Source organism: Ammospiza caudacuta, chromosome 15, assembly GCF_027887145.1.
Source record: "Ammospiza caudacuta isolate bAmmCau1 chromosome 15, bAmmCau1.pri, whole genome shotgun sequence".
NCBI lineage: Eukaryota > Metazoa > Chordata > Aves > Passeriformes > Passerellidae > Ammospiza > Ammospiza caudacuta.
Window position 1 is genome coordinate 15,885,789 of NC_080607.1, and position 14,222 is coordinate 15,900,010.

Below are 14,222 nucleotides of genomic sequence, written 5' to 3' on the forward strand. Positions count from 1 at the left end.
TTAATTACTCCACATTTTATTGTGCTTCATTATCTGAAATAAATGTAATCCTTGTCAAAGCATTCAGTCTATTCATGGCACATGTAATACAAAGGCTTGTTACATCAAGCTCGCTGCCAGCGATAACTCAACTATTTTCCATTCAATTACAGAACACACTGATTTTCCTGCTGAGTCACCTCAAATTCAATTTCTCATTGAGAATTCAACTAAATTACTTGCCCATGAATTAACAATGCTGAATGCTAATACAGACATTGAATTATATTACATTTCAGTGACTAGAAGATGTAATTGCAGCTGGCAACGTCTACTTCATTTTTTTTCCCCTTCTTTTCCAGTTTTGACTTAGTGATGCTGTCTTTTAAACCCAACACTCAGTGGCAAAAACACTCCATAACCATTTTTTAGGATTTGGAATGCATCCCATCAGATCACACAAACAATATTTCTGTTTTATCTACTGATTATAGCTCAGACATGTTTTTGGGGATGGGCTGGTGGGCTATTGGCAGAACTGTGTTAATGTTCCTGGGTTTGCTCACTAAAACCTGATAGCCTGAACCAAATTTCAGTGTGAAACATTCCTTGGCCATCAGTCACCTGCTAGAGAAGTAAAGTAAGCAAATGGATGAAATCCATGTAAGACAGGCATAATTATCTTTCTTTTTCCTGAAAGAATAAACATGTTATCTATCACAGCCTTTTTCATTAATCTCAAGCGCTTCAACTCAAGTAATAAAAATCTTAATCTAGACAAAATTAAAAATCCAATCCAAATTATAGAGTAACTCCCAAGTCCCACCTAGCTAATCACCTACAATCCCAGACAGTCTTAATAACTAACCAAACCTGATTATCTATGAAAATTAAGGTGTAACTCCTTAGAACAGTATTTCTGGCACATGGAAGTAACACCAAATTATCTGCTACAGGATTTGGAATATATTCACATCAGGAAATTTTAAATCAGCAAGATGTTTAGATTTGGAGTTTGAGCTTGGTTTTAACTAGTAAAAAATAAAGCTAGTTCTGTGTTTACTTCTTCAGCAAGATAAACCAAAGACTTTCTAAATGGATAAATATTTCTGAATAGTTGAACTTAGGAGCTTTTCTTCCCAGGAAACCAGAAGAACAGGTGTGGAGATGTTCTGCTGTGATCCAGTGAGATGGGTGAGGAATTAAGGCTATGGAGCACAGTTGAGAAAACCTGGTGGAGATTTCTTTTTTCCCTTTTTTTCCTTTTTTTTTCCTCTTTTACACTAAAGTCACTGCTATACAATGAGGATTACTTCAGTAATAGCAGAAAAACACACAGATATTGACAGCTTAAATAATAATGAAAAATATACTGACATTGAGAGCTTAAAGCTTATTCATCCATTAGTATCTGCAGCAATGATGTCAAATTCAGGTGCAAACAACCTCACATAAGGACTTTGCACTTAGTTTGAAAATTCCAGCAAAATACTTTGCTACAGCATTTGCTGTGTCACCAAAATTCAAACATTTTTGCAGAGTAGCTGAGTTCCAAGCAGAACAAACCCTACCTGGCTTCCTGGCAGTCAGCCCAGTAACACAGCTCTGTGCAACTGCCTAGGAACTGTGGGCTCTGGAGTATTGGCAAAGAATTTAATGGTTTAGTTGTCCCAAAAATCAAACAAAATCTCATTACTGAAATCCAAGACAGATATATAGTACACATGTTTAGATGAAGTGAATTATTCTAACACAAATTTTCCAGAGTAATTACTGAGTAGTTACATTCACACACACAGTTCCCCCTCTCTAATTGCATTTCCTTGTATATAATATATGCACTTGTAAATAGCAGAAAAAACTTGCCCCAATTTACTGGCGCCATTCTTCCATATAGATTAAAAATGCAGATTAATACTGAAAGAAAGCTAGAAACGTTAAAAATAGTATGTATTTTTTTTTTATTCAGAATTATATTGATATTCAGCCTCTAAATAAGTTAGTGCCTGGAATGCCTTATCTGTTTTCTTCTTAACTCTTATGCTACTATAAATGGCTAAAACCCTATTTTTAATGACAATTAAAAATAGCAATAGATATCAAGAGATGTTACTGCTGACTGTGATACTTCTTTTTTCTGTATATTTTCTGACTTTCTTTTCCTCATGGTCTGTTTTTACTTTATACTAATGGATAATTTGGTAATCCAACAGGAAATTTTAATCTATTTTTATTGGGTTTTAATTTTTAATGGGGGGGGGGATCTGTAATTTTAATAGTTTAAGTACAGTCTGCATTCCTTGCTCTGGTTACATCAGCTTTGCTTTTACCTTCCAGTGTGGGTAAGCCATTGAAACAATTCTACAACTGAAGTTAAATTAGGGTTGAAAGCTGAGTTACAGGAAGAAACTCCAGGAGCCACTCAAGCTACATTATAAACTGAATCCTTTAAGGGACTGCTGTTAATTCCAGAAACCAACCTGAGCACTGAACTGCCAACCAACCATCCCTGCTCCTACCCTGCTGTAAATGTTCCTGGAGATCTCCAGAAAACAGATAAAATAACGAACAAATACACAAGCAAAATTCTCCTGTCCAAGCCTGAATGAAACCTATCAGAACGTCACCTCAAATCACTCCAGTGAAAGTAACTTTCCTTCAAGGTGTGTGTTCTTGTGCTCTTTTTGTACTGGAGCATCACAGGGCTGCGAATTATTACAAATGCCGGCACTTGGGGACTGGCTGGGCTTGTGGGAACGACGCACTCCTCTAGATGATTACCAACCATTCATCTGGCCAATGTGAGGCCAAATCTGGCCTGACTGCCTGGCTCAGGGGAATATAATTAACTCTGCAGTCAGGTTGCATTTGCCAAGTAGGATGAGCCCCGGGTGGGGAAGGCACAGGAGCAAGAGCTGATGCTGCCACCCAGAGCACAAAATTGGACTCGCCACAAAGCCAGGACCGGCTTTTTTCACATCAAAACTGCACAGACATCAAGCACCCCTTTATGGCAATCAAAAAAACCCCCCCATAAATAATTCTGTATTTTTTTAAATTTCACTACATCTTTGACCAGTTAGTAAACAACTCCTTACATTCTTACATCTTACTCCTCACTCCTTACATCAAAACACCCACACCACTAAAGGGTGACCTTAGGAAAGCATGTTTGAAAACAGCTAAGTACATTTAAGTGTTATTGATTGCACAAGTAATAGCGCCAAAAGTGATTACACAGTGTGGTACTTACAAAAATAATTACACTTCAGAAAATCAAAATTAATTTGTACACTTCTGCTACACTTTTGAAGTTGTTGACATTTCATTGTAGTGCTCCTAATGAACTGAAAATTATTAATAATTGTTTCTACTTCAGTGTGACAAATGTCATTTAGGTTAGGATGTGAATTTGTCAGTACCTCATCAGATCACTAAGTTGACTTTTGGCTCATGTTAATTTGAAAGGAGGGTTATTTGTATTTATCAGATGCAAGTCTACACAAGCCAACCATATTATCACTATGTTTGCTGGTTCCTAACTGTGAAATATTTTATGTGGTGTAGTCCTCTGTTCTTAGAAATCACTCTAAAGGTGTAAAAACAATGGAAAATTAAGTTCTCTGGACAAAACATTAAAAGTTTTCTTCTTCAAAACACTTCACAAGAAAAATGATATAAACTAAAGCTGTGAAATTAGCGTAACCCCAGGGCCACTGTCTGAAGTACCATTTCCTTTTTATTCCTCTACCAAACAAATTTAGTTTTATTTTAACATAGAGCAAACTACATTGTTCACTCATGGAAAATTATCAAATTAATAGCAAAATCTGTGTAAAGCAAAAGTCAAATTGTATTATGCCTCAGTGCTTGTCTCATAGAGCACATCACTACTATAAAGCTATATAATAAGCCCAAATAAAGTAATTCAGCTTCCAAAATACTTTCAATAAAAACGCTGAGGGCTTTTCAAGCACTTGCAAAGTATGAAATAAGTAAAATTCATACATGCAATATCTTGATACCCTTGCTGTTCCAATTTTAGAGTCAGGTGAAGTGACAAGCAGATGATTTGTCTGGGCAATTACAGCAAACCAATAACAAACCTGCAAACAGAGTTTTGGAAGACCTGTCTCCAGGCTGCTCAGGGAGTTCTCATCTACTGCCCTCAATTTTGACAGGAGTCTTTGCCTCAGGACACCCTATCAAGATTCAAGTTACTTTCCAATAGCTGATCTAAAAGTGCATAGACTGAAACATCTAGGTTTTGACAATTTTAAAGAAAGAAAAGCCATGAGAAGAACACAGAAACCTCATTTTTCACAAAACTCTTCACATTTTTCGCCATTACTGTTAATCCATGGATGGAAAAAAATTGGGGAGTTTCTATCCAAAGAATTGTTCTATCCAATACAATTGTTCTAAGTGCTATGTGAGCAGTACTTTCAGTCATATAAAACAACTACGTTAGGCTAAGACCACTGGTGGTTTCACAAGTAAGAACAACTATCCAGAACTGGGTTTGTAAAACCCAAGCCTCATGCAACGGTGGCTGCATTAATATCTGAGAAATGTTATCACTTATCCAGATCTTATTTCACTGTGTCTGCTTGATGATAAATCCTGGTTTTAGAGGCCACACAGAATTCAGGAGGCTGCAGTTTGTGCTGTGCTTGGGAAATGGGTGCTCCTGCTTTTCCACAAATCCAAGGGGAACACTGGCAGGTTTGAAAGAACAGCTTGCATAAACCCACCCATTCAGTAACTCTATCTTTGTTTACAGAACCCCAAGAAAACAAACCCAAAGAAAGCAACAGCATATGTGTTTCTACTAGATCAGGGTGGATTTTCATTCCTTTGTTAACACTGAAGGCACATGGTAAACAAAACACACTTTAATCTGATTTCTGTTGTACTTTGCAATTAGAGACCAAAGGAAGGGCTATTTAAGGAACATGCTTTGTCAGAAATACAAGAGGAAATCCAACACAGCAACAAAAGCAGTTGAAGTGGTCGAACAAGAGTAGCAAATAAAGCAGCCAAACAGTCTGGCACAGGCAGAGACACCTTTTGATTATAACCATGCCCCACTCCTCACCCACAGTGATAACAAGGTGTTTCACTTGCAGGAGATAAGCACAAACCTCCCCAAATAAAACACTCACCTCAGTTCTACCTTTATATTCTCATCAGCAATTTTCCACTTTTTTTCCAACCAAAATGTTAAACAGAAAATTTAAATTGAATAGAAAGCTATGTCTTTATTTTCATCTTGTGCTTTCCTCCTTTATTCCATTCACCTCTAAATCCCTGGTTTATCCCTGTTCAGCTTTATCAGACTCATGATATTTAGATTCGTGATGTTTATTTCTCCTACAGTCCCAGTTCTCAGGCTCTTAAGATTATTTGAGAATCCCAACTTCAATTTAAAAATCCTTATATTGCTAGCTCTCAGGTTCTGGAGGACTGTATGAAAGTATAACTCAAGTGTACTCTAAAAGCTCTATATAAAAGGCAAAGAAAAGTGTAATTCTGAAGAAAACAGAAAAACAGAGACTATGTTTTTAATATGTTTTCACAATTGCTTCTTGGTGATTTTTTTTTAATTGCTAGGATTTATGAAGGAATTATGGGTAGGTGCCATATTCTGGTCACAAACAGATATTACATAAAAACTTCACAAACCTGGTGTGGTGCATAACAGCCCACACATTCCCAAGGAGCACTGTCAGAATAGCACAGGCTCAATATTAAAAGGCCAGGAAAATCACTTCCTTGCACCACTTTTTCCATAACAGTGATGTATAAAGGGTGACAAACTAGAGCAGGTTTTGCCCTAGTGACATGATGCACTTGCTGACACTCTAGCCTGAAGAATGGGGACATGTCCAATGACCCCAAGTGCAAAATAAGTGTTATCATTATAACACAAGAGTTCAATTACCATTACATTGCAAGAACTCCGTATTGCTAGAGTTTCATACCTCCTCGATGTTTCTTGTAGGCAGCTCCTCCAGGCACTAACTTTTCCTTGTCCTCACAGCAGCCAAATAACTCGTTTCCACTAATCCACTCTTTTATAGCACGCTTCTTATTGGCTACACCTGTGGCCCATTAACATCAGGCCTGCTCCTAATCTTGCATAATTAACCCAGCTGCAACTCCTTAAGGGGTACAATTACTTTCTATAGTACCTTTATTTACTTATATTCTCTCCCCCTACAAATGAGAATTCAAGAGCCTTGTGATCTTATTGCAAAGCTCCCATACCTCCTCAGTGATGCCTCATGGGCAGCTCCTTGCAGCACTGGCTCCTTCTTCTTCACAGCACAGCCAACAAACTCCAACTCCCTTCTCAAGCAGCTCATCTGCCACCTGGCAGTGCCATTCCCTACATTGTGCCCCACGAACACCACCCTTGGGTGGAGGGATGGAATGTAAGAGAATAATGCAGAAGGCGATCTCAGCCCTGAGGAGCTGCAGCTGTACCAATCACCAAAGATTAGGAACAGGCCTGCCCTTAATGGGCTGCAGCTGTGTCCAATTAAGGGTGAGGGCTATAAAAGAGAGGGTTAGCTGGCTGAGGAAGCAGTTGGAGTTTGTTGCTGTGCTGTGAAGAAGATGGGGTCAGTGCTGCAAGGAGCTGCCCATGAGACAGCGCTGAGAAGGTATGGGAGCTTTGTTATAAGATGATAACATCTTTGGCTTCTCATTTTGTACTTGGGGTTGTTGGACATGCCCTTGTTCCTTAGGGTAGCAAACATCCCACAGGAAAGGATGTTCTGGGTTATTCTGACATGTGGATCCTTGTTGGATTTTGCTGCTAAAGGAGCTGAGGTGTAAGGGTTGCTGCTCCTGTCTATGGTTATGTTCAAAAGAGATGCAAACCCTGTTTATTCTGCTGACTGTAGAACAGGAGTGAAAATAAACCTAAGAGAACTGGGCTGTGTGAGGAGTCTGAAAGGTTAAAAGCTGTGTGTTTTATGAACTTGAAAGGCCTGATAAGTAAGAGGGATTGGGGGGGGGGGGGGAATCTCAGTTTCTGCAAAGGGGAGCCAGGTAGGCAGGTGCTGTGTGAGGTGGTGTTGCTTCACTGGTTCAGAATTACTCTGCTTTCTTGGAGTTGTTACTCCAGAGTTTGCAAAGAAGCTTTGAACTCTTCATAAATGTCTGTATCTGGAGAACTTATAAGCTGGTTTGCTAATTACAGAACAGGGTGGAAAGGTTACAGCTAAAAAGCTACAATATAGGTAGATCTGCAAGCCTTAATTATACTTTAGTTTTGCTCCTGTTCAGGCTTCAGTTGGAACATCATTGAGAGGTTAGTGTATTGCTTTGAGGTATGAATACAAATCCTTAATTAACACCATAGCAGAAAACTTTGGTTACTTATTTGGTCTGAGATATGAAAAAAAATGGTTAACTGAATAAGGATGTGTTCCCCTGAAGTGAAAAATTTGTACCTTACTAATATTTCTTTCAAAACCTTTTGATTTTAAATTAAGAGGAGTGGTTTTGTGATTAAACCCCTGGGTAGAAATTCAGCAAATTTGAGTTCCGCTCTCATGTCTGAGCCAGACTCATTATGTGACCCTGGGTTAGGTGTTGGTCATCAGGGCTGGCTTCCCAGCGCCCATCTGCTTTTAATTGCCAGGACAGTGGAGCTGAGAAATTGCCAATGGGACTAGCAGGACTTTCTGCATTAGCTGCAGTTGACTTTGGATCAGACCCTGTTGTCTGTGTCTTTCCTAAATATACATGTGGAGAACCAGGCTCTGGTTAACTGGTATATTGGAATTAATAAATATTGCGCACTGAAGAGAAATTACAGGTAAGAGGCTTTCTGAAGTAAAGAAATGCATTTAGTACAACAAAGTATTAAAATATTAATGTGTCTGTTGTGTTTTCCTAATGCAGTGTGTTAGGGTAACAATTCAGCAACTTTCTCAGTTGTCTCCAAACTATCACACAGTTTTAAAATGTCTTATTTCTACACCACTGGAAGAAAACAAAGAAATGCATCCAGATATTTCCTCTCAGGAAAGGCTGGTCCTGGTGATACACCTGTAGTTGTTTAAGAAAGGCGATTTGATTTGTGCCAGCATCAGCCCAGAACCTTCCAGGCTGTTTGTGTTCTTCTGAGCACTTGGATAGGGGAAAAAGCCAGCAACAAACAAAGAAAACAAACAGGAAACCCCAACAGTTAAGTTGAAGTTCTAGACTATGCATTTGATATTGTTTTGGGCTGGAGTTTAAAACATTAGTTAGCAAACAAAGCTGAAATTATTTTGAAGGGTTGCTTTATTTCTTCTCTTACAATTCAATCTGCTATTGTTTCTTCCTGTGTGCTGTGCATTGTTTCATCATGTGCAGAGTATTTCAATTGGAACAGAATTAACTGATGCTGTCACATCCATGCCAGGTGAAGCAAGCATGAACTTTGTTGTGAGAAGCATGGAGTAGCTTGCAGGGTCCATTCCATCCCATCCTAAGCCCCCTTCAGGTTGGATGAAGAGACATAAAGTAGATTAGCAAGTAATGACTGGAGGAAAAATTGTATGGAGTTATTTTCACATTTAGATCAGGATCATTATAACCAGAATCTCAGGAGCCATTATTTTAAGCATTAGTGGTTAATGCAGTACACTACATTAAGTTTTATGCACAGCATTTGGAACCTTGGGATGACTGCTGTAAACTTTCCATCACTGCAGGTTTGCACAATGACCTTTTATCTTCATTAGGAAATACTCTGAAATTGCTGTAAGTAGACTGGTATGGATTCTTTGTGGTGTAAATTAGGATATGTATTGATGTTAATGGGGCTGTTTGCATTTATTAGTATAAATTAGTTTTAGTGTTCTCTCACATCATAAATCACAATGGACATCAGGAAAGTCATTTGGCAACAGTGATGTACAAACAGTGAAAATGAGAAAACAATTGACTCCATCATTCAATGTTTAGTGGCAGGAATGTGTCTCAAGCATGTGAGTGTGTATTTCCCAAGCTTCACCCTTCCTTGATGTGGAGCACTGGATGAACAGGAGCAGTGACAAAGGATGAGCTCTAATAAAGGAAATTGTTGGACAGAAAAGAATATCCCAGATCTAAACCTTGAGTCCCTATTGTTACTGACAACCACATTAAAAAATTTGAATTTCTGAGATGTTACCATAAAACAAATGCATAATACAAATAATAATTCATAGGTAGGTAAATGACAGCTACTCAGGCAAGCCTGAACATCTGTTTTATAGTGAATGAACATTAAACACTTCTGGCATGTAGTGCTCTATTTTTACCCCAAAAATCCATACAATATTTAAACCCTTTTCATGCTGCATTTTGAGTCATTATTCCATATTGATATCGTGCAAAGCTGTGATTTCCTTATGTAGGAAAAAGACTTGCTGGGTTTATTTGTTGTGGGAATTTGTAAGGAAAACTTTATAGAATATAGAAATTTTTAGATAGCAGCAAGTATTTAATCATGGCAATGGCTTTTTCAAGTGATTTTTCTTTATGACAAACCAAATAAGTATTGTATTATTTGTGGATCAGTATATCTAAGATCAGCACACATTGCTGTTTATTGGCTCATTTTATCATGCTCAACTGTCACAAAGTTCTTATTAATCTGTCTCTGAAGGATCAAAATGCTTTAATAAATATGTTAGTTCCTTTAGATCTTGGGCTGAAATGAAGCTGTTAGTTAAATGTACTGTGACTTTGAGTGAAGATACCTTTAGAGAGACTTAAAATGGGAGCATGTTACATAAATCCAAGTTTGACAAAGCAGACTGTAACTTTCTCTTAATGGCCAATTAGGACTTAAATAAAAATGTAAAAAGACAAAATGTGAGACTTCTTTATGAGATATGATTGATTTATCAAAGGGATGATTAACTTTTCAGTTTTATAGGGAAAGCTCTTTGCTTGTGTGGGGTGTTCATTTACCTGTACAGATTGATGTGCTTTTAAGTCTGTACACATAATAAATGCATGCATTACACAAGGGTTCAGAAAGGTGCTCACCTTTCATTGCTTCAAAGAGGTAGATAAGTTGAGTTTTTACTTTATTCAGGACATGAATTTTCATGTACGTTATTTAGCTGCTGGTGGCAAACAGGAGGGAGCCTAAAGGAAAAGCAGCCCCTAAAAGGACTGCAAGACCATTCTGCAGAGGGGTCTCTGTTTTAAAGGCAGAGCTCATTTTTTTTTCAGTCAGAGTAAGTGTTGTGTCTGAGCACACAGCAGTAAATGTTTGGTTTCTATGAAGGGATCAAAGTGTTGTGCAAGGAGGAGTGGATGATGTACCACTGCCATTTCAAAGGCGGAATGCACTTTAATAACAGCATCAGGTTTAAGAAGAAGGAATTGAGATCATCCATGTGGTATTGTCATTGGTCATTGCAATACAATTTCAGATGGTTGGCAACTCTCCCCAGATGAACCTGCAAACCTTGGAGTGGGAACCCTCTGCAGGGTGAGCAAGGGTTTTACTGGAGCTGTGTGCTAAGTGAGCCTGCATTTCACCATCTCAAAGGATTATACCAAAGGTCTTTCTTCTGTAAAGTTCTTTAACCTGCTGATCTTAACATCAGCAGCATGGGTTTTGATTTTATACATAGGTTTGAGAAGCAAATGCTGGACTTGAAGTACCCAAATCTTTCCAGATATCTCTTATTTGAAGAGCTCACATGTCTTAAGTAAAACCAAGTAACAGAGGTTGAATGCAATGTTACTTTAGTTTTCATCAGGAAATGCCCCACGAGTATCACAGTCTTGTAGTTTTGTAATAAACTAGCTTTTGATATTATGCTCACATTGAGATGTTCGTGGCAATTAGCAGCTTTAGATGAACACCCAAATGTGGCAACAGAGTTTTTTGATGTCTGCAATAGTGAACGAGTTGAAGATGAACACAGTACAGTAGTGAATGTGTTGATGATGGGAATACCCAGGTCTGTAACACTTCTTGGAAAGCCAAGTCCATGGGGACTGAAATTGGTTGGTTTTCCAATGGAGGTGTGTGTCTCTGTGCACCACAGAAGAATGGATCTCCTTCCCACTCAGGGTTAGTTTGCACAGCCCATCCATCCATCAGTCTGCTTCCTCAGGAGTGTTAACAGTTTAGCACTACTTTATTTCCCTTAAATCTCAGCAACAATCCATGATATTGTTACAGTGCATTACATGGCTTTTCCTCTGTGTCATTGTGTATTGCCATTGGGAAATGAAGCATAAAAGGCTGCCATTAGAGCACATCATTAAATAAGACCGCATGAATTCCAACTGTTGAACAATTGATCAGTTCCATTTTGAGCCAAAGAGGTGTTTTATCCCAGTTGTGTTCTTTTAATATAAAAAAAATCCATGTTTTAGTGGTGCCTTAAATTTCCTTTAACTTTTCTTTCAGAAATTGTGCAGTAATATTAGCCTCTCTCTTGTAAAGGAAAAGATCAAAGCATACCAGAACTTATGTACATGTGCTAAATGTGAGAGAGCTAGAAATTAACTCCCAAGTGCTGTAAGTTTTCTGAGTTATCTGGAAGTGATTCATGCTGAGGGGTTGTTTTAAGACCCTGTTTTAGCTGGGTGCAAAGCACAGTCACAGTTGTTCAGTTAACTGCAGCCACAAAGACTGGATTTAGCCTCAGCATCATTTTTTCTGGTTGTGCTGAAGTAGTTCAGTTCTATCCAGTCTGCCACTTCACTCATTTTGAAGCTTTGGTGTTTTGCTGTGGTGTGGTTTTGAAGCTCTTTCAGTATTTCTCTGGTGTTTTATTCCACAGAGCTGAAATGCACATGTGTAGGAGCAGATCAATAGGGACAGGGATGCACTTAAGCTCTGACTTCTGTTTTTCTGCCCGTGTTCAAGCATGACCCGAGCCATCCAGAGCCTCTGACTTTCCCTTCAGCGACCTCATGGCTCTTCTCAGTCAATGGCAACTAAAGCAGTGGTGCTGCTCTGTGAAACACCAAATTCATTGGAATTGCAAGGGGCAGAGCTGCCCCAGCCAGCCCAGAGCAGAACAGAGATATTGGATGCTGCAGGGTGGGAGCTCACACCAGTTCTGGCAGGGCTAGGAAGGTATTTTCGTCCTGTGCCTGATTAAAGGAAATTCTTGGTAACATTTCTGCACTAGACAAAGCTGATTTCTGAGCTGGGCATCAATGATTTTTTTTTTTTTTTACAGAATAATAGCTAAAAGGCAGATCCATAAGACTAATATCTGTAAAATAAAAAGATAACAATACCTGTGAAAAAAAAAAACCCAAACTATGATGTCAAGACCTACACCTGATGTATTTTTTACCTCTCTTTATTTCTGGGATACAGACATCTGCTAAGTTCTCTCAGAAGCCCATTAAATACAGATTTTTTTTTTAAATAGCTTTTCTTCAGGTATGTGTTATATAGAACATTTTGATTCAAATTTATGGCATTTCAGTACCTTAAAATTATTCAATGCTGAATTTAAATATTCATTTTCTTATTTTAGAATTAGACACCTATATGAATAAAATTAGGCTCAGTGGAGGAGGATATAGCTTGTCCACAGTGTTTCTGTGAAAAAGTAGAAAAGCAAAACTGAGAGTGAGGCAGCCAAATGAGCATCTTCTATATTGCTTGTACAATTAATTATTGTCTTACATCACAAAATCATTAGTGTTTTGGCTAACACAGATATCATGTTTATCATAAATTATTGTTAATGCAGCTCATAGACCACAGATTGCCATCTCTGTTTGGAGCAAGTGAATGTTGACCAAACTCAACTCATTCACCAAACAATTGCGTTTCCAACATGTAATTAACTTAGACAAAAGGGGTGTTCAAATGTTTCAATGGTTTAAATTAGATTAAAGTTAAATTAGGTTAAATTTAATTACTAAGGGTGACAATATTCCACACCACTAATGATGTTTGGATCACTGGGTACTGGTAGTTATTTTGTTGTGAGGAATATTGTGATGTCTTTTATCATGAGGTGAATAAGGATTTTTACCAGAATCAGTTTCCTTTAGAACCCTAAATCTGACTTCTGTCATGCTGGGTGGCATTGCCTTGCTGCATTGCTGATGAGACTCAGTGACTCGAGAAATAAAAGGAAGTAGGGTGCTATAGAATGTCCTCCTTATTCTCAAAAACTCCAGCAAGTATTTAATGTACCTACCTGTCCCTTGGTGCCCAGAGTGACCTTGTCCAGGTGACACATCAAGGAGTGCACGCTGCTTCATTTGCTGAGGTGAATAATGTCACACAGCTGCTGCTGCTCTCATGTGTCACTGTATCTCCAAACTTTCCTTGTGTTTTCTTTCTCATAGACATCATCAAAAATAAAAACCATTTTAAATGTTAAAATAATGAATATTGAGGAGCATTCTGATGGAACACTGTAAGGTTATGGAGTTCCTTTGACAGGAAGTTCTGTGAACTCTCTGAAGCTGGGGTGGAATCATCATTCTTCCTGTTGCGTTTATTGATGCTTGTCCCACAAACAGCGGAAGTTATTGAGGCACAAAATGCATTTATGTGAAAATTGAGGCAAAAGCAATATATTCTGGATTCACAGTGATAAAACACTTATGACTTTTGCTTTTGTTAGAACAAATATTGGCGGAGGTTAAAGGCAAAAGTGTAATTCAACCACATCTATGATGTGTGCGAGCCACTTAAATTCAACTTTATTTTCCCTGAATGTTTTGAACTTTGATTTTTGACTGCTTGGAAACTGCCCCTTTAGAATTTAGAATGAAGCTCCAGGAGAAAGAAATAGAAGGTCCATTGTTAAATCTTCAAAGAAAAATATTCAAGGATAAAAGTAAAATTGGAATACAAAAGATTTTTTAAAAGTTATTTAATGTTTCAAAATGTGGCTCTGGCCTCTGCCTACTGGCCAGCTTCAAGTTTACTGTGTGAGGACTGAAATTTCAAAGGTGACTTGCAAATGTCTTTTTTCCTGCATTAAGTAATGTGAAGCCATGTGGCCCTTCAGTCTGAACATGTGGCACTAAAAATATACATGAGGGGAGTGCTTTGTTTCAGAGTCACTTTTTTCCTTTCATTTGTTTCTGAAATCAAAGTTTTTTGTGTTCTTGAAAAGAATGAGCCTGTGTAATGTCATGCTTTGAAATGCTCTTCTCTTGACATTATAAGACCATGAAAGGGAGAACTTTGACTAACTCTATTATTCCTTCACCTTAAAGACATTGTCAAGTTTGCTGAGCTCTAA

The 14,222-nt window shown here is 38.1% G+C and overlaps 1 long non-coding RNA gene across 1 annotated transcript in view; it reads right to left on the reverse strand.

The window, feature by feature from the left end:
- Window positions 1-6,018, reverse strand: part of LOC131564492 (uncharacterized) — an 81,795-nt gene extending 75,777 nt beyond the window's left edge. Inside the window, exon 1 of the long non-coding RNA XR_009275385.1 lies at window positions 5,964-6,018. This is a non-coding gene — a long non-coding RNA (uncharacterized LOC131564492). The remainder of the gene's footprint in view (window positions 1-5,963) is intronic.
- Between the last annotated feature and the right edge of the window lie 8,204 nt (window positions 6,019-14,222).